Below are 19698 nucleotides of genomic sequence, written 5' to 3'. Positions count from 1 at the left end.
AAAGGCCTTGAGAGACACGAAAAAGTCGAGCAAAAGAATCAATTTAATCTTTTGGTACCTGTGTTGAAACAGTGTGCAATTTGTATGAAACCTCTACTCACAAACAAACCATCCCAGCCTGCCAGACACCATGCTCCTGGTTACAATGTCACCCTGATACCATAGAAATTCCACTTCATTTTGGGATGTTGTGATTGATCCACGACACTAAATTTGCTGTAATCTTCTACAGAATGCCATCACTTGCTCAGGGGGCAACTGAACAGCGATAAATCAGCAAGTGAGAGACTGAGTCTCTGACTCCTCTGTTCCCATCTCTCCTGAGAAGGATAAAGAAGGCTGTCATCCACAAGATGCCATGTTTCCCCTTTGTCAATGCACCAGTGGTTCAAACTGAAGGTGAGATTGTGGGTCAGATTGTACCCCAGAATCCTGAAGAATCGCTCAAGTGCATAAATAAAGCCCTACATCACCCCTGCCAAGGAAATGGTGAGTGCTCGGAAGATTACTATGACTATGGGATATTAAGACTATAGGCCAAGGGGGGCACCTGGGTGGCTCAGTCGGTTAAGTGTCCGACTTCGGCTCAGGTCATGATCTCTCAGTCTGTGAGTTCGAGCCCCGCGTTGGGCTCTGTGCTGACAGCTCAGAGCCTGGAGCCTGTTTCAGATTCTGTGTCTCCCTCTCTCTGACCCTCCCCCGTTCATGCTCTGTCTCTCTCTGTCTCAAAAATAAATAAAGGTTAAAAAAAATTAAAAAAAAAAAAAAAGACTATAGGCCAAGGAAAGAAGGATATTTTATTGCTTTTCTTGTTCCTATCACAGGAACTCTAGAGACCGGCAGAGCTCTACCCACAGTAGGACATCATCAATAAACTTTTTTTTTTTATAATGATAGGGCTATTCTTAATTGGTCATTGCTTCTCAAGAGAAAATGCAAGACAAAATTTCATCACTTGGATTTGACCATCAAGAGGGGAAGAATTTATTACCAGCAGTATCTTCTAATCTGTGGCATGTTCTGTTGCTAGGAAATTTCTCTAAAATGAGATTTAGGGAGACTCAAATGTTGTACTTGTGCCTGTATTTTTTTCCCACTCCCTCCTCCTTCTCATTCCTAATGTTAGATATAGATCATAAATAAATGTCTCATTTTGCATTTCAATAAAATATATTTATGTATTCAGATCTTTCATCAAATGTTAAAGCTTTAAATATTTTAAACACAAAGGGGAAAATCACATTGGTTTGGGAATTTGGGGGTGTTTAGGATTTTTTAAAGAGGAATTGCAAATGGTGCAGGACAAAATCTAGGACAGCAATCAAGCATAATTCCCCTAATAATTATTATTAATATAAAAAATTGGGGGAATGTGGAGAGTTCTTCAGTATTTTTTCACCTAAAGGAGACAACCAGAATGAGATGCAAATCATTGCTCTTATCTAATGAATAATGCAAATGAGTGTTCTGCATATAGCAAGTCAGTCTGCAGGAATTCTCTCTGCCTCACCTCACATTTCTTGTGGATTTAAGCACCGTGTGTCACAAGAAATTAGAGAAAGGTATTGCCAAGTAATGACAGAGGTTTGGAGCCCCAAGTCATTGTAGACCTCAAGGACATTAAGATGCATGGTACAGCAAAGGAGGGAGCTGACATCTCAGTAAAATGAAAATGTTGCTATTTTTCCTTCACCTGGAGTTGTATGACACCATAATCTGTGATTATTTGTGTGGCTATTACTTAAAAGAATCTACAACAACACTTCTTTGGAAGGGTTCTGGAAAACTAAAAAGCAAGCCACTACCTTCCCAACCCCCAGTAGAGGTAGAAAAACCTAGAAGTAGTTTACTTTCTCTTTTGTGTAAGTTAACCAACACTTAAGATTTTTCAGTAACATGACAGAATCCACTTAAAACTGAGCACTTTCTGCAACTTTTCTTGCTACTTGAAAGGTACTCAATTCCCCAAATAACAATTGAAAACAAACCCTCATTTACTCAACATATAATCAATTGATGTTAACCATGGGTGTGCTCACAGTTCCTTTTCAGTCATGGGTTATTTCACTGCAATGTATTTTTGATTTAGAATTCACTGCCATTGTCTCTGTTTTCTAAGAAAGCTGTCCTGAATACAGAGTTATTTTCCTTGTATAACATAACACATGCCTCATGTTTTCTGTTGAGTCATTTGCTCTGCCAGTCCCAGATTTTAATCAATCTTGAAAGAGTGCTCAACTTAATCTTGTGCAAATGTGATACACTTTTTTTTTTTTTTTTTACCAAAATATTTAGGAGAGGTTCAGGCACAGCCACCTGGCAGAGGGGAATCTGTAGCACAGTCCTTGGGCTATTTGTTTCTAGCCATCCTTACAGTTACCTCAACATATAGAAGTGGACCAAAATTGAGCAGCAACACTTAAATCTTCTTAATGAAAATTGTTTGATGTATGTTGCAAATCCCATTCTCCCTCAAACAAGCAATCTGACCATACAATATCCCAATTAAGACAACGACCACATATATTATTACACTAAGCAACCATTGGGGTCAATTCTTCATTTTAGTTTTGTAAGTTTTCCTTTAAGTTTGAATTTTGGAGAAAATACACAGATAACAAAGCTTGCTAAGAATTGTTATGTTAAACACACATAATAAGACTCTGAGCTTTAAGGGGCACCTGGGTGTCTCAGTCGTTTAAGCATCCAACTCTTGATTTTAGCTCAGGTCATGATCTCATGATTTCCTGAGTTCAATCCCCTCATCAAGCTCTGTGTTAATAGCGTGGAGCCTGCTTGGGATTCTCTCTCTCTCCCTCTCTCTCTCCCTTCGCCCCCCAACTTGCACTCTCTCTGTCTCTCTCAAAATAAATAAATAAACTTAAAAAAAGATTCTGAGTTTTAAAATGATGTTAAAAAATGAAGAAAATATCTTTAGAGTAGGGAATTTATGACATTTACTTGAAAACCCAGAGAACATTTTTATTTACTTCATAGAATTTCTATAGCACTGTTTTATATATGATAAAATATTAGTGAGTCATAAAACACATCTAGTAAGTGTTGATCAGAATTTTAATATCTGAAATATAAAGGAAAATATAAAATTGGTTTGTATATAGTATGGCATTTTGTGAATTTTTATTTCCATTAAGTGCATATTTACGTTTATATGCATTACTGAGTCTTAATGTAAAATGCATTACAGTTAATCTTAGATTAAAAAAATGTGAAAGCTTGTGCTCTAGGGCCCTTCATCAAATCATCTAACATTCACATTGACATTGGGAAAGAGCACAGACAAGCAGACCAGCTTAATTATTATGCTTACTAAGTCAAAGGGTTGATTGAGTCTTCTATACCAGTATAAAATACAAGCTTTGTGAAATCCACAACCTTATAGAAATGCAAATACATTTTCATTTCTTAATGGGCTCTTCAAAGAGAAGCAGGCACTTTGTAATTTGTAGCTTATTCCCAAGGGTGGGTATCAATCCATGTTCATATCTTTGGGCAGGAAAATATATGGCACTCTCTGGAGTGTATCTGGTAAGGGTTAGAAAAAAACCTTGAGTTAACTGTGTGAGCAAAGGTGAGGCTCCTGTTTGGACACTGTAGTCTCAAAGTGGAGCCTTGGCATTCTGGTCTATCAGACAGACATCACCAGATATAGTGCTTCTAGAGGCCAAATTAGACTAATTCCTTCATAGTGCTTCTAGTCAGAAATTCTTTTTTTTCTTTTTTTAATATAATTTATGGTCAAGTTGGCTAACATACAGCATATACAGTGTGCTCTTGGTTTTGGGGGTAGATTCCTGTGATTCATCGCTTACATAGAACACCAGTGCTCATCCCAGCAAGTGCCTTCCTCAGTGCCCATCTCCCATTTTCCCCTCCCCCCACTTCAACCCTCAGTTTGTTCTCTGTATTTAAGAGTCTCTTACGGTTTGCCTCCCTCTCTGTTTGTAACTATTTTTTCTCCTTCCCTTCCCCCATGGTCTTTTGTTAAGTTTCTCAAGTTCCACATATGAGTGAAAACATATGATATCTGTCTTTCTCTTCTAGTCAGAAATTTTTGAAAAGACAGCCAAGGTAAACAAGCAGAAAAGTGCACGCTGAAGGAAATGGAGATAATTCAGGAAATAGAAAAGGATATTAAAATGAGCAGATTCATCTACTCAGAGATTCAAGAACATTTTATATTCATAAAACAAGAACAAAATATTTTGAGAGAATAAAAATCAAAACAATAATTTGTTATTGTCAAATTTGTTTAAAGATCAATTGAAAATAAATGTCTCAAAAAATATCATAAGGCAAAAAGACAAAATAATGGAATATATGTCTAAAAAATAAAAAAGATAAAAACATACATATAAAAGCAATTCAGGTGGTTCAATTTCCTGGAAGAATGAGTGAAAAACAGGAAGGAGGATTTACTAAAGAAAGAATTGAGGAATCTTTCCCACAAGAAGGATATGAGTCTTTGGATTATAAAGATCCACCAAGTGCCTAGCATAATGGATGAATAAAAGAACCATCTCAATACATAGTCATAAAATTTCAGAACTCTAAGAATAAAGAGAGTAAACCCTAAAATTCTAAAATGTGGTATGTTATATTATTCTTCCTATTTATTCACTCTCCCTCTGTATAAGGCCCATCCCTCAGACCCTTCCCTGGGGCTCCTTCCCATGTGATGGGTATGGGATGCTGGAGAAGGAAGACTTTTGGAGGCAATGATTCCTGCTCCATTGGTGTCAGGTTTGGACATGTGACTGGTTTCAATGTGAATGGTAATAACGCTAGTAGGAGCTTGAAGTGTCAACATTTTTTGGTTCTATCATAGTTCCTTTCTCTTGTCAAAAGTTGAGCATTCTCTGCTAGGGACGACTTCTGGAGTCTAGATCCCATACTTAGAAGACAAATGAGGCCAAAATAGAGATACCCACAGTTAACATGTGACAAGCTACTGACATTTTGGCACTGCATATACCGTAGCCTAACTTATTGACACCAAATACAAGAGAGAGAAAAATATGTCAAGAAAACATGTATGCCTTTCAGCAGCCCTGGGTCTAACTGTACCTTTAGAATTGTAAACAAAATTATTTTTAGCTTAGAATTTTATGTTCAACCTACTGGTCAGAGTGAGGGTAGAAGAGAGAAGTTTTTAATCACTCAAGACTCTTTTTATTTGTAAGTTACTTGCAGCTATACTCTAGCAAAATGAAGATAAAACAAAAATTACAAAGACATGGGATTCAAAACAATAATCACAAAGACATGGGTTTCGGGCATCTGTGGGTCCAACCGAGGAAAACAATGAAGAGAAGCCCTAAGGGTGGGGTTGGGCATGTGGGAAAAGAGATTAATCAGCATGATAAATGTGAGGATATGGTGAAGAAAAATAGACAAGCAGTGCAAAAACAAAGCAAATAAACACTCACAAGATCTAATGCACAGTGTGGTGACTATAGTTAATAAGACTGGATTGTAAACTCAAAAGTTGCTAACAGAGTAGATCTTAAAAGTTCTTATCACAAGAAATGAACAGACTCTTAACTATAGAAAACAAACTGATGGTTATCAGAGGGAAGTGGGGGGATAGGTTAAATAGATGATGAGGATTGAGGAGTTCACTTGTCATGATAAGCACTGAGAGATATATGGAAGTGTTGAGTCACTATATTGTGCACCTGAAACTAATATAACATTGTGTATTAACTAACTGGAATTAAAATAATGACTTAAAAAATAAAAAATAAAAAAGTTCTGGTTGTAAGAAAAACAGTGTAAATATGTATGGTGATGGATGTTAACTAGACTAAAACAAAAACTCACAAGAAAGATATGGGCTATTTATGAATCAATGTAAAATATGCCATGATTTTTCGGAGCTATGAGAATTGAAGAAAGAAGTTCTCTGACATTAACACTGATCTTTCTCCTTCAAGTGAATCAAGGATCATGCCACTGAACAATGGAGAAGGAAATAAAATTATAGCTCTATACTTGACCTGGTACAGAGAAATGTTTGCATTGTCATAAAATGTAAATTTGGTTTATTGGCTTTCAACTTAAAGGGTCAAGCTAAGAAGATGGCATAGAAGACTTTGTTGTATTTGCAAGAAAGAATGAAAATGTCAACATTGTAAATGGGAACGTAAATAAAAGTATTGCTGACAGAAGGTGGATATGGAAAGTGAGGAAGATAAGGTAAAAGCAGTGAAGCTCCCATCTTACTAAGTGGGAAGGTTGAGAGATATTATCAACTTGGTCTCTATCTCACTCAGCTTGAGGGGGTGCAACACTGTGGTCTTGAAAGTTGGTTGACCAAAAATATATTATTTTTTAAAGATTACCATGTATGACTAGAAATAATCACCTACATGTCAAAAAATGGAAAGGAGAGAGGGTAAAAGCCAAATTATATACCTGAGCTATAACCCCATCTTTAAAACAAATAGCCAATAGATTTTGCCTAAAATTGATAAGTCAAATAAACAGAAGTGTAACTAAACCTAGAACTATGGAGAAAACTGGAAGTAAGTCAGAAACAAAGTTTTTAAAGTTGCCTCTCAGACAGGAGAGAAGAGAGGAATAGAACAGGAGGCCTCTTTTCATGGCTCTTCTGTACTCTTTTACTCATTAACATGTGCATGTAGTATTCTGCTAAAAATGAAACTTAAAAAAGATAGGGGTGAGGGGGATAAAGGTCTGAACTAGGGTAAAAAGTCACTAGAAGTTTAGGGGCACAGGAGTAACAGAATGAAAGCAAGGCCTAGAACCATTAAAATGGCAGCTATCATGAACAGAAGTGAGACTGAGGAAGAATATTTAGAAACCTGCCTTAGATGAATTGTTTTCCACTGGGGCAATTTTGCCTCCCAGGGGGACATGTGGCAGTGTCTGGAAATACTTTATTTGTCACAGTTGGGGGTGTGTACTCCTGGTATCCAGTGGGTAGAGGCCAGGGATGATACTCAACACCCCCACAATGTACAGGACAGCCATTTCCAAGGAATTATCCGGCTCCAAATGCCAACAGCACCAAGGCTGAGAAACCCTGGTTTTGGCTCAGGTCATGATCTTGTGGTTCATGAGATCGAGCTGTGCTTTGGGCTCTGTGCTGATGGCATGGAGACTGCTTGGGATTCTCTCTCCCTCTTTCTCTTTTCCTCCCCCTCAAAATAAATAAATAAACTTAAAAAAAAATCTCTGCTTTAGACTATGTACATTTGTTCAAATGTAAGGTAGAAAGTCATCAAAATAGGCAAATGGCAGTAAGAACTGAACAGAAGAAACATGAGGAAATGGCATTTGGAGCAACCTGGATGTGTTACATGAAAATCAGAAACCCTTGCAAATACAGAGTGTGAACAATTATATTCCTTTTATCCACTTTAGTGAATTCCCTATTGTAGTACAGCACTGTATTTAACCTGCAAATTTTTAGTATATTCCAATTCAGATAAATACCATGACATCCTTAAGCCTTACTGTAAGGAGTATATGCAGTTCATTCCTGTCAGCTAATAAACTTAATGGTGATGTTAAGTACACACTTTGCTAATAAATGAGTATAGGTAATTCTTAAATTCCTTAGTTGAGAATCAATACAACTGAGTTATTTATAAGAGTTAATTCAGTAAAAATGTTCCTCCAAGGCATCTTGGATTCAGATACCTAGAGTAAAGGTATCTAGACACATAGATATCTAGATACATAAAGATCTATGAAAATGCTTAGTGATTTTTACCTTATTTCAGAAACAAATAATGTATAGAGTAGACCACCTTATCTGTGGTTTTGCTTTCTCAGGTTTCAGTTACCCTTGGCCAACTGCAGTCCATAAGCATCAGATGACCTCTTCCTTCTGACATATCATCAGGTCAATAGTAGCCTAACACTATGCCACAATGCCTACATCATTCACCTCACTTCATCTCATCACGTAGGCATTTTGTCATCTCATATCATGACAAGAAGAAGGGTGTCTACAGTACCATAAGCCATTTTGAGAGAGAGAGAAGGAGAGAGAGACCACATTCATATAACTTTTATTATGGTATACTATTATAATTATTCTTTTATTTTCAGTTATTGTCAATCTCTTATGGTGACTATGAATTAAACTTTATCATAGGTATAATACATATAGGAAAAAAAACATTGGGTTTGATACTGTCTGTGGTTTCAGGTATCCACTGAAGGTCTTGGAACATAACCCCCACAGATAAGGGACTCCAGTATCTTTCTTATCAGATGAGTTGCTGACTACAGTTGAATGGGGGAAAAGGGGTATCCATAGGGAATGGGCAGTCATTTGATTTTCCCTAAATCAATCTCCATACCAACGTGCTACTCTATAAGCCATTAGTTTCTTTGCAACAAGACTTGACTTTATAATCAAAAGCTGTCGCTTTCCCATGCCAGAGAAAGTTCTTTGAGGGTAGGAACTTTGCCTTACTCAACTTCCTTTCCCTCTCAGTGCCCAGCCTTGAAAATAGACGGTCCTCAATAAGTAGTTATTGATTTGTACTGAATTGGTGAATTTAATTTCAAACTGCCCCCAGCAAGAATCTGTACTTGTCAACACTAAAATTACTTATGATCCTATGAAGAACATAACCAACTGACAAAGTTATGAATCTTTCCCAAACTGGCCTTAGAACTTCTTGTGATTCTCACCATGCATGTTGTAAATGAGTTTGGAATTTGCATGCCAAGTTGAAATATGGTGACCTAGAGAATGTCTATGATTGATCTCATTCAAGCAAATTTACTCATTGTCCCCCAACACCTCACTATAATTAGACACTGGCTTTTTGTTTCAAATTACGTAATGGTTTTTCATAGGAGACATCTGTCTTATAACTTGCCTGATTCTCTTAGGAAAAAAAAAAAGAAAAGAAAACAAACTGAAAGGAAAGGGAAAAACAATACCTTAGTGACATTAATTATACCAGCATGTTTTCCAGTGCTTTGAAAGGGGGACTCTGAGCATTGACTACCATTGAAATGAAGCCTAAAGGGTACACTACAGTTCTGAAAACCCCACTTAATGTTCTTATCGCTCCAAGAAATCTAGTCATATCCTGATGGCTACCTAGCGTGACAATCAATTTCTCCTATTAAGTTGCCCAAGGCAGTAGCCTGGTGTGTGCTAGTGCCAGGATCCCTCTGCAGGTTGTTGAATTCCGTAATGCCTCTTGCTTTCCAACAAAAATTGAGCAGGATATAACATACCAGTAGGTAAAGGTCCTTCCAACCCCAGGATAGACTTGAAAAGAAACCTTACACTCTGATTGCAGTATTGCTGTACTTCATTCATCCCAATAAACTGCTGCTTCTTGTGTTTGGAGTTTTTATGAAGCATCTAAGAAGAATTACTGTGTTGCGATCTGCTGGGCGAGTACACCTTAGTTGTGAAATTCAGAAAGCACTAGCTTAATTTGAAGCTAGTAGTATAAGTGCTCTTGAATACTTCATAGTATTTGAGCATTCATACATTCATCAATCAAACATTGATCAAATAAATAAATAAAATATTTATAATGCAAAAATCAGGGTAGATCAACATTTTAAAGTTCATTCATTCATTCATTCATTCAAGCAACCACTATTAAGTAACTATTATATATCAGGTATGGTACTAAATTCTATGAATATGGCTGAATTATCCTTGCCCTTGAAAAATGTATAGGCTGATATTTCACCCTCAACTCTGAACTTGCTTTAAAATTACCAGAGCAATTAAAAAACAACCTGTGTACTTCATCTCCAAAGGTAGGTCCCAAACACTGGCACTGCTTTTTTTTTATTATCATCTTAATTTGTTTAATATATTTTCAAGTGCTTTTTTTTGGGAAAGCATCCATCATCTCTTAACCATGTGAAACTTAATCGCTTGAAGGGGAACAGGCTCAAATTTACTTCCATTTCACCTATATCTTAGAAGTCTCTAATTGTTAGAAATATTAAATATAAAATTAAAAACAAAAGAATCTTACAAAACAGAATATGCAAATACATTTAAATGATTGACTTTAATATTTATACTTTTCAAGAATATCTGCAAAGCAGTAGAATATAATGGTTAAGTAAACAGCATTTAGAATCACATATTTGGCTTTGAGTCAGTCAGCCATTAATTATTGGCAATAAAAGTTCAAGCTAGTTTAATAATTTCTGTAAGGATCTAAACATTGGCATTTAAACACCCAGCAGAGAACAAAATCCTTGCTCTAATAGGTGAACTACACAAACAAACAGGAGGTCATAGTATAAAGTAGTAAGTGCTATCACAGGCATAGACAGGATGCTTCTGGAGCACTTTGGAAGGCTGTAAAGATCAGCCTTGCAGGGATGGGGTGGTGGTCAGGGAAAGCTTTATCAATAAAAATACATTAAAGCTTCTAAAGAAGAGGAAAAGTCCTTCTAAGAAGGGTCAGAGAAGGAGGGAGACAAGAAAGCAAAGAAATGAGAAAATAAGCAAGAAGAGGGTCACCTGGGTGGCTTAGTCGGTTGGGTGGCCAGCTTCGGCCCAGGTCATGATCTCACCATCCGTGGGTTCGAGCCCCGCATCGGGCTCTGTGCTGACAGCTCAGAGCCTGGAGCCTGCTTTGGATTCTGTGTACCCCCCTCTCTCTGCCTCTGCCCCACTCATGCTCTGTCTTGCTCTGTCTCTCAAAAATAAATAAAAGTAAATGTTAAAAAAAATTTTTTAATAAAGGAAATAAGAAAATAAGCAAGAAGACATGCATATTTTAGCATATTTTTGAACTAAATATCCAGCCAAATTGATGGATTCTACAGTGGAAATTCATGGAATTCAGCTCAAGCATCAGTAGTGTATCCCTACACAAGTCACTAAACTTTTTTGATCCTTTATTCATTTATAACTTAAGGACAATGATAGATACCTGACAGGGTTATTATAAGGAACAGAAAATGTAGCATGAAACACTCAATAAATGCCATCATTAAGCAGATAGAGATGATTCAAAACAAATACTATTCAAATATTGTTGTAGTGATTGGATTAAAATTATAGTTTGTTAGTTTAGAAGACTGAAATCTCGGGGTACCTGGGAGGCTCGGTTGGTTGAGTGTCCGACTTCAGGTCATGATCATGTGGTTTGTGGGTTTGAGCTGCACGTTGGGCTCTGGGCTGACAGCTCAGTGCCTGGAGCCTGCTTCAGATTCTGTGTGTGTCTCTGTCTCTCTGCCCCTCTCCCACTTGTGCTCTCCCTCTCTCTCAAAGATAAATAAACATTAAACAAAAAGAAGACGACAGAAATCTCAAGATCAAATAAAAACAATCTTGACATACCTTTCTCCAGTGAAATATAGTACATATTACTTTTTAAGCTACATTAATCCTGAACAGGACTCAATTTTCCTCTTCCAATAGTGATATTGACTAGTGTAATGCACTGATTAATCAAGATCAGAAAATTCTGAAGGAATTAGAATGGAATTTAAATGCTATACAGAAATGGAATTCTAAAACTCAAATCTCTCTTCCAGCACTGAGAATAAACATTCAATGTGACACTGAAGTATTTCGATGCTTACGATTTGCTTATCTATCTTAGGATGGTGGGCAAGAATAAAGAGCTATGATTGTTGTCTCATTTTATTTCACTGCTCTAAACAAGAATTTCTTAAACATCTCACACTACTTCACCAGACGGGTATGGTCTTCCTTAAAATCCAGACAGCTATAAAACTTTACTTTCTAGGTAGCAAATGTGTTGGAGCATTATTAAAAGGTGTTGGGCATGGCATATAATTTTTCAGGCAAAGCAAAGTGTTATGGGTCATATTTTGTTGTCAAAGAAACACTGGCCCAATTCTTTACTTCTTCCTTGCCCCTAGCAACAAACAAAAAAACAAACAGATGAAAACAAACAAACAATATGACAGGATATTCAATTGATCTATTACTGAAAAACAGAAACACCAATCCCTTTCAATCAGGGCTTTGAAATTGGTATTTCTAAAGAATCACACAAGTCTTCCTGTATTCTAGGCTACACTATATCCAACCCTAGAAATAAATAAGTAAATAAATAAATAAGAATAAAGGGGAAAAGGAACAAAACAGAAAATGGAAAAGACTTCTAGAATAGTGAATTATGAGGAAATTTTAAGGTGCTATGGAAAAAAAATGCAGTATGGCTGGATATATCTCAGTAAATCTATGGAGCACACCTACTTTTATTCTTTGATACATAACACATTATGGCTTACAAGTGAAGTATAATTTCAATTCCTACTACTGAGCCATTATGATGTTCTTGGGGACCAGTTGATTTATTACTGAGCTTTCCTATACCAATCTCATACCAGTCTGGAAACAGAAAAGTCCTCTCTTCTGAATAAGGTGATTTCTGTAGAAACACAGGTGTTCTCAAAAGTTCACAGCACATAGATCGCAGGACACTACCAAGTTCTCTAGAGTTTCCAAGAAAAATTATTTTCACATACCACAAACATTCTATCAAGTACCTATTGCTTTTTAAAATGCTAGGTTTTTTTTTTCAAGTATCAATTAGTGAATTTATGTTTATGAGAGTCCCTAGTGAGAGGATATGGGAAAAGCAGTCTACAATTTAAGGCAAACGCTTTTCAGATTGGTTTCACAAAAATTCCTTTTCTCTTAAGACAACTTTTAAAAACAAAGCCAACGGATGCCACATTCTGAGAATGGCTGAACGAAATGACTGGTCACTTTTTTTCTTTCCTAGTAACAGTATAGTTAAGTATATGTTAAGTCTTGGATTCTAGAATTTTGACTTCATGAATTATGCCATAGTATACAAGTTAAACATAAGAAGTTTAAACCAGACTGCCGAGATTTTTGCTAATTTTGTGGCTTTGGGCAATGACATAACTTTTCTGTGCTCTACCCTCTTCATTTGAAAAATGGGACACTACCTAATTATGGAGTTGCTATGAGTTAGCACATCTAGAAGTTCTTATAATAGTGCCTCACACATAGTAGGCACTCATTAGAAGTTAGCTTTTAATATATTATTGCAGTCTCCAAGAATTCGCTTGGCAGAGTACAGGTTTTGGAATTAGGGATGAATCCCACCCCAGTCATTCATCAGCTTTGTGAGGACAGACAAAACTATTTGACCTCTCTGAGTCTCCGTGTTCTCAAGAGTAAAATAAGGACAATAATACCTACCTCATACTGGTTTGAGGATTAAACAAGCAACAAGCAATATGCTTGCTGTATAGTCAAGTGGCTATCTGAAAAGCATACAACTAAAGCAAATAAATAGCATATATACTAGATTGTCAGGTTGGTAAAGGAAGGAAAGCAAAAGACTGAAGAACAAGTTAAACATTTGGTTCTAAAGACTCCTGGATCTCTCATCTACCATGTCCCCTCCTTTCCCCACTTCCCCAGGAAAACCCAGGCTATTGATAAAAGTATTTCTATGCCCCAAAGTGAATGTGATACTTGAAAATCAGTCAGGAGTATTGTCAGCCTTTGGCAATCATACTGAATCGGACAAGGTTAATCATGGTCACTTTAGAGCCTCCGGAAATACCGTGGGCCTTCAGAGGGTGGGTGGTCAGTCATGTCTATGAGGGTCGGGGAAATGGAGTTTAGAGTGATAGACGCAGCAGGTGTGTAGTGACTAATGCTGGGAACTGCAGCACTCACAGAGCCCCACGGAAGCTTGGCAAAGAACAGTGGGAGAGCCTCTAGGCCTCTGCCGGGCCACTCAATGGCAGACCAATGCAAGCCACTGAGACTCAAAAACAATCCAGTGTCTTTGAAGCAGCCAGACACCTTGAGGGAAGAAAAACCTTAATCCCAAGTCTTAAATCTCCTTTCCGTGCCTTCTGCCAATGATTTTGAGAAGATGGTGAAAGGCCAGTGGGGAGAAGAAATAGATGTTTCTAAGTCCAAGACTCAGAGCTGGTACAGAATGATTAGAGAAAATTAGGAAGTGTTTAGTTAAACGTGTACATAATGAGAAAAAATTTAAATACTTGCTGAGCATTTTAAAACATCAATAACTCAGCCATTTATATTTTTAAATATTAAAAAGGGCACAGAGTGTGGTATTGATTTGAAATACAGGAATGTCATGCTAAAAAAATGTATCTGGTTTTGAACTGACAAAATAAGACAGATCAATCTGGTTTTATTCACATACTAAGGGCTACATTTCAACATAATGAAATTTTGCCTTATTAAAATGTAGGTTAGGATACTCAATATTTGTATGGTACAACAAGTAATAATGGCCCCATTATTAACCTCCTATTCTTTAAAAAGTTCCAAAAAAAGAAATAGGAATTGAGAACCTAGATGTATCTATAATATGACAAACAGTTGCCTATTATCTTATTTTGGGGTCAGCAATGGTAACTCAATAAATTGTAATGTGTTTTCTAAACCTGACCTATAACTGCTGTTTTAAAACAAAACATAAATAATACCAAATGGTACATCCAATTAATTCATTTCCAACTGATTTTGATTATCAGCACCAATAATTATGTTCAGTTTGTATCTGGTTATTAGCCTTAACGATACTATATCTGCCATTTAAGTAATTACTTTTTTACCAGCATCATCAGTAACAATAATTTTTTGCTTGTAATTAGTTGATTTGTCATTCATTAAGGCTGCTAAATTATCCTATGAAATCATCATCCACAAGATGATCATAAAGATAAAAAAAATATTGCATGGGTACTGAAACCTGTCACTCACTTGAACTTTGAAGTATGACATAGACATGGCCTAAGAAAAAAAGAAATAATTTATTGATCTTCTTTAGGCTCTAATACGCCCTTTAACCTCACTTCCTTTACAAATTAAAGTATATTTTTTAAGTAAAAAACCTAAATAGCAAAACACTTTGAAAATAATTTTCTTAATTTTCTTAAAAAGCAGATGTGATGGTCTTTTTGAAGTGTAAACTCACTATGCTACAGCCACCAGTTATTCAAACACTAATTTAGGTGTTGCTATGGAAGTGTTTTATAGATGTGATTAAAACCCATAATCAATTTCACTTTTAAGTAAGGAAGATCACCCTAGATAGTCTGGATAGGCCTAATTCAATCAGCTTAAAGGCTATAAGAGCTGAGGCAAGGCTTTCCTGAAGAAGAAATTGTGCCTATGGAAAGCAGCCTCAGAACATGCTTGAGAGTTCAAGCCTACCCTTCCTGATAGTCTACCTTACAATTTTGGACTTGCCTAGCCAGCCTCCATAGTCACGTAAACCAATTCTTTGCAATACTTTTCTTTTTTTTTTTTTATATGAAATTTATTGTCAAATTGGTTTTCATAGCACTGGGTGTTGTATGCAATACTTTTCTAAATACAGAGGCGCCTGAGTGGCTCAGTTAGTTAAGCATCCAACTCTTGGTTTTGGCTCAGGTCATGATCTCATGCTTTCCTGAGTTTGAGCCCCACACCTGCCAGCACAGAGCCTGCTTGGTATTCTATGTCTCCCTCTCTCTCTGTCTCCCCTCTACTCATGCTTTCTCTCTCTCAAAAAATTAATAACTAAACCTTAAAAAAATTTTTAAAATACTTTTCTAAATATATATCTCCTACTAGTTCTGCTTCTCTGGTTGGACTCTGATACAGCACGCTAGCACGAGGTGGCTTGGTGTTGTATCAGACAGAAGAGATAGATAGTAGAAAGTACTCCTTGACCTAAAATGGAGAGCTTGCCATTTAAAATTTCATGAGTGGATAGCCATTCACTTCTTTGTGTGATCCTATAAAAATGTAGACATTTCTAGAAGGGGTAGCAGCATAAATATTCCTATTAAGACCTTCCCCTTTAAAGGTCTTCGATTCCCACGTGAGGCACTAAGAGGATAGAACCCATAAGTTGTAAAGATCAGGGGAGGAGTAAACAGCAAATGGAAGTGTTGCTACCTCATAGCTTGGCCAAGGGCCAGTTTTGTCAGAACTAGTATTGATCCATTTAAGTTACTGTAGATTTCTGCTCCGTTATAAACTTGCCTTCTCCCAGGCAGGCAAGACCTTAAAGAAATGTACACACATTAGGATTCCATTATCAAAAGAACAGTCACGCCATGTTTCAAGAAACTCTGGAAGAAAACTGGAAAGAACACAAATACATGGAGAGTAAATAACATGCTACTAAATAATGAATGAGTAAACCAAGAGATCAAGGAAGAAATTTAAAAAACACATGGAGGGACAGTGCTCACCAAGGCCGATGCCTGGCCCTCTAGCAAGACCAAGCCCCACTGCATTTTATTTTATTTCGTTCGTGGCTTTACATAGACTAAAGTTTTGTGGGTTAGGTTCAACTCTGGACCTCCTTAAAGAGGACCCATTTTTTTTTCTTTCCAAAATGACAGCTTCCAGCCATGCACTAGTGTTAGATTTGCACTGGGTGATGCTGAGAGATAGCAAGCATTTCAGCTCCTATAATTACAGAACTTATGTGGTAAGGAGGATAAGAGATGACTTCATAGAAAATAAGAAGGTAAAGGATCCCGTAGAAATTCAAACCCTAGTGAATAAAGTCAAAATAGGCCTCTGAATAATCCATTGCAGGTCCACATTGGCCAACCATATTTGACTGACAAGTTTATGAATGAGAATCAAGAGAAGTCCAGGACTTAGGGAGCTGGGACCAGGCACCTCCAACAGCTGTAGACCACCTTCAGCATTCATTCTCTGCTTGGGATGGGGGCTCTCAACAGAACACAAGTAGTCTCTTACATCAGCTTAAAATAGCTTCTTGCTCTGTCTGCTGTAGGAGAAGCTCAGTCAGGTTTCCATTCTTCTGCAGCCTTAGTGGAAAAGGATGGCTCTCTCTTGGTTTGAGTATTAGAATGAAGACCTGAAGCTCACTCAGAATAATTCTGTGTATCATTGTGTCACTCCTCTTTTATATCTCATCATTACCTGTTTAGAGCACTTCCACACTTTGTTTTTGCTTCATTGACAGTAAACAGAACTGTCTCTCTAAAAAAAAAAAAAAAAAAAAAAATACATGGATACAAGTGAAAATGAAAACACAATGGTCCAAAATCTTTGAGACACAGCAAAAGCTGTTCTAAGAGGGAAAATTATAGCATTATAGGCCTATCTGAAGAAGCAAGAAAAATCTCAAATAAACGACATAACCTTACACATAAAGGAGCCAGAAAAAGTAAAACAAACAAAGCCCAGGGCTAGTAGAAGGAAGGAAATAATAAAGATTAGGGAAGAAATAAATGAAATAAAAACTAGAAAAAGAATGAAACCTGGATCTGGTTCTATGAAAAGACAAACAAAATTAATAAACCCTTTAGTCAGTCTCATCAAAAACAGAGAGAGAGAAAGATACAAAGGATAATAAGAAAATATTACAAAAAAATTGTATGTCAACAAATTGGACAACCTAGAAGAAATGGATAAATGCCTAAAAACATATAATCTTCCAAAACTGAAACAGGAAGAAATAGAAAATTAGAACAGACTGATTACTAGCAATTAAATTGAATTGGTAATAAAAAAAAACTCCCAACAAATAAAAGTCTAAGACCAGGTGGCTTCACAGATGCATTCTATTAACATTTAAAGAGTTAATACCTATTTTTCTCAAGCTGTTCCCAAAAAGAAGAGGAAGGAAAGCTTCCAAATTTATTCTATTAAATCCACATTACCCTGATACCTAAAACCAGATAAAGACACCACAATAAAAGAAAAATACAGGCCAATATCTCTGATGAACACAGATTCTAAAATCCTCAACAAAATAGTAGAAAGCCAAATCCAACAATACATAAAAAAATCATTCACCACAATCAAGTGGGATTCATTCCAGGAATACAAGTGTGGTTCAATATTTGCAAATCAATCAACATGATACATCACATTAACAAGAGAAAATATAAAAACTATGTGATCATTTTAATAGATGCAGAAAAAGCATTTGACAAATTACAATATCCATTCATGATAAAAACTTTCAAAAAAGTAGGTTTAGAGGAAACATACTGCAACATAATAAAGGCCATGTATGAAAAACTCACAGTTAACATCATATTCAATGGTGAAAAACTGAGAGGTTTTCCTCTAAAATGAGGAATAAGACAAGTCCACTTTCACTACTTTTATTCAAAATAGTAGTGGAAGTCCTAACGGCAGCAATCAGAAAAGAAATAGACGTCCAAATTGGTAAGAAAGAAGTAAAACTTCCACTATTTGCAGAGGACATGATACTCTATGTTGAAAACCCAAAAGACTCCACCAAAAAGCTATGGTAACTCATAAATGAAGTAAGTAAAGTTGCAGGATAAAAAATTAATATCCAGAAATTGGTTGTATTTCTATACACCAATAATGAAGCAGAAAGAGAAATTAAGAAAACAATCCCACTTACAATTGCACCAAAAATAATAAAATACTTGGGAAGAAACTTAACCAAGAAGACAGAAAAGATCTGTCTTCTGAAGACTATAAAACATTGATGAAAAAAGTTCTAGATGACACAAACAAATGGAAAGATATTCTATGCTCATGGACTGGGAGAATAAATATCGTTAAAATGACAATATTGCCCAAAGCAATCTACTGATTTAATGAAATCCCTATCAAATTATCAACACTCTTCATAGAACTAGAACCAATAATGCTAAAAGTTGAATAGAATCACAAAAGACTGAATAACCAAAGCAATCTTGGGAAAGAATAACAAAGCTAATGGTATCACAATCCAAGATTTCAAGATATACTATAATGATATAGTAATCACAATGGTGTGGTAATGGCACAAAAACAGACACACAGATACATGGAACAGAATAGAGGGTCCAGAAATAAGCCCACACTTATATGGTCAATTAATCTACAACAAAGGAGGCAAGAAATATACAATGGAGACAAGACAGTCTCAACTGATACTGGGAAAACTGGAAAGCTACATGCAAAAGAATGAAACTGAACCACTTTCTTACACCATATACAAAAATAAACTCATAACAGACTAAATACCTAAATGTGAGACCTGGAACTATAAAACCAGGCAGCAGTTTGTTTGACATAGGCCATGGAAACATTTTTCTAGATATGCCTCCTGAGGAAAGGGAAACAAAAGCAAAATTAAACTATTAGGAATATACCAAAATGAAAAGCTTTTGTACAGCAAAGGAAACCATCAACAAAACAAAAAGGCAACCTACTAAATTGAAGAATATATTTGCAAATGATATATCCAATAAGGGGTTAATAACAAAAATTTGTAAAGAACTTACACAACTCAACACCACAAAAAACAAATAATTCAATTAAAAATGTGCAGAAACCCTGAACAGACATTTTTCCAAAGAAGATATACACATGAGTTTCTTAGGAGCCAAACTTTGGAGTTTCCTCAAAAAATTAAAAATAGAATTATTGGACAATCCAGTAATTCCACTATGGGGTACTTACCCAAAGAAAATGAACACTTAATTCAAAAAGATATATGTGGGTGCCTAGATGGCTCACTTGATCAGGCACCCAACTCTTGATTTTGGCTCAGGTCATGATTTCACTGTTCATGGGTTTGAGCCCCATGTCGGGCTCTATGCTAACAGCTCAGTGCCTGCTTGGGATTCTCTCTCCCTCTTCCCTGCCCCTCCCCCACTCTTTCTCCTTCTCTCTCTCTCAAAATAAATAAACATTTTAAAAAAAAGATA

General features: G+C 36.3%; 1 protein-coding gene and 1 pseudogene across 8 annotated transcripts in view; one reads left to right on the top strand and one right to left on the bottom strand.

Annotated features, from left to right (window-relative positions):
* The window catches only part of NTNG1 (netrin G1), a 338068-nt gene that overhangs the window by 287390 nt on the left and 30980 nt on the right, over positions 1-19698 (bottom strand). The gene's annotated exons all lie outside the window — the stretch shown is intronic.
* LOC102901258 lies at positions 16380-16654 on the top strand (annotated as a pseudogene).

This window comes from Felis catus, chromosome C1 (assembly GCF_018350175.1).
Source record: "Felis catus isolate Fca126 chromosome C1, F.catus_Fca126_mat1.0, whole genome shotgun sequence".
NCBI lineage: Eukaryota > Metazoa > Chordata > Mammalia > Carnivora > Felidae > Felis > Felis catus.
Note: the sequence above shows the minus strand (reverse complement) of the source record. Positions and strands in the feature narration are given on the sequence as shown.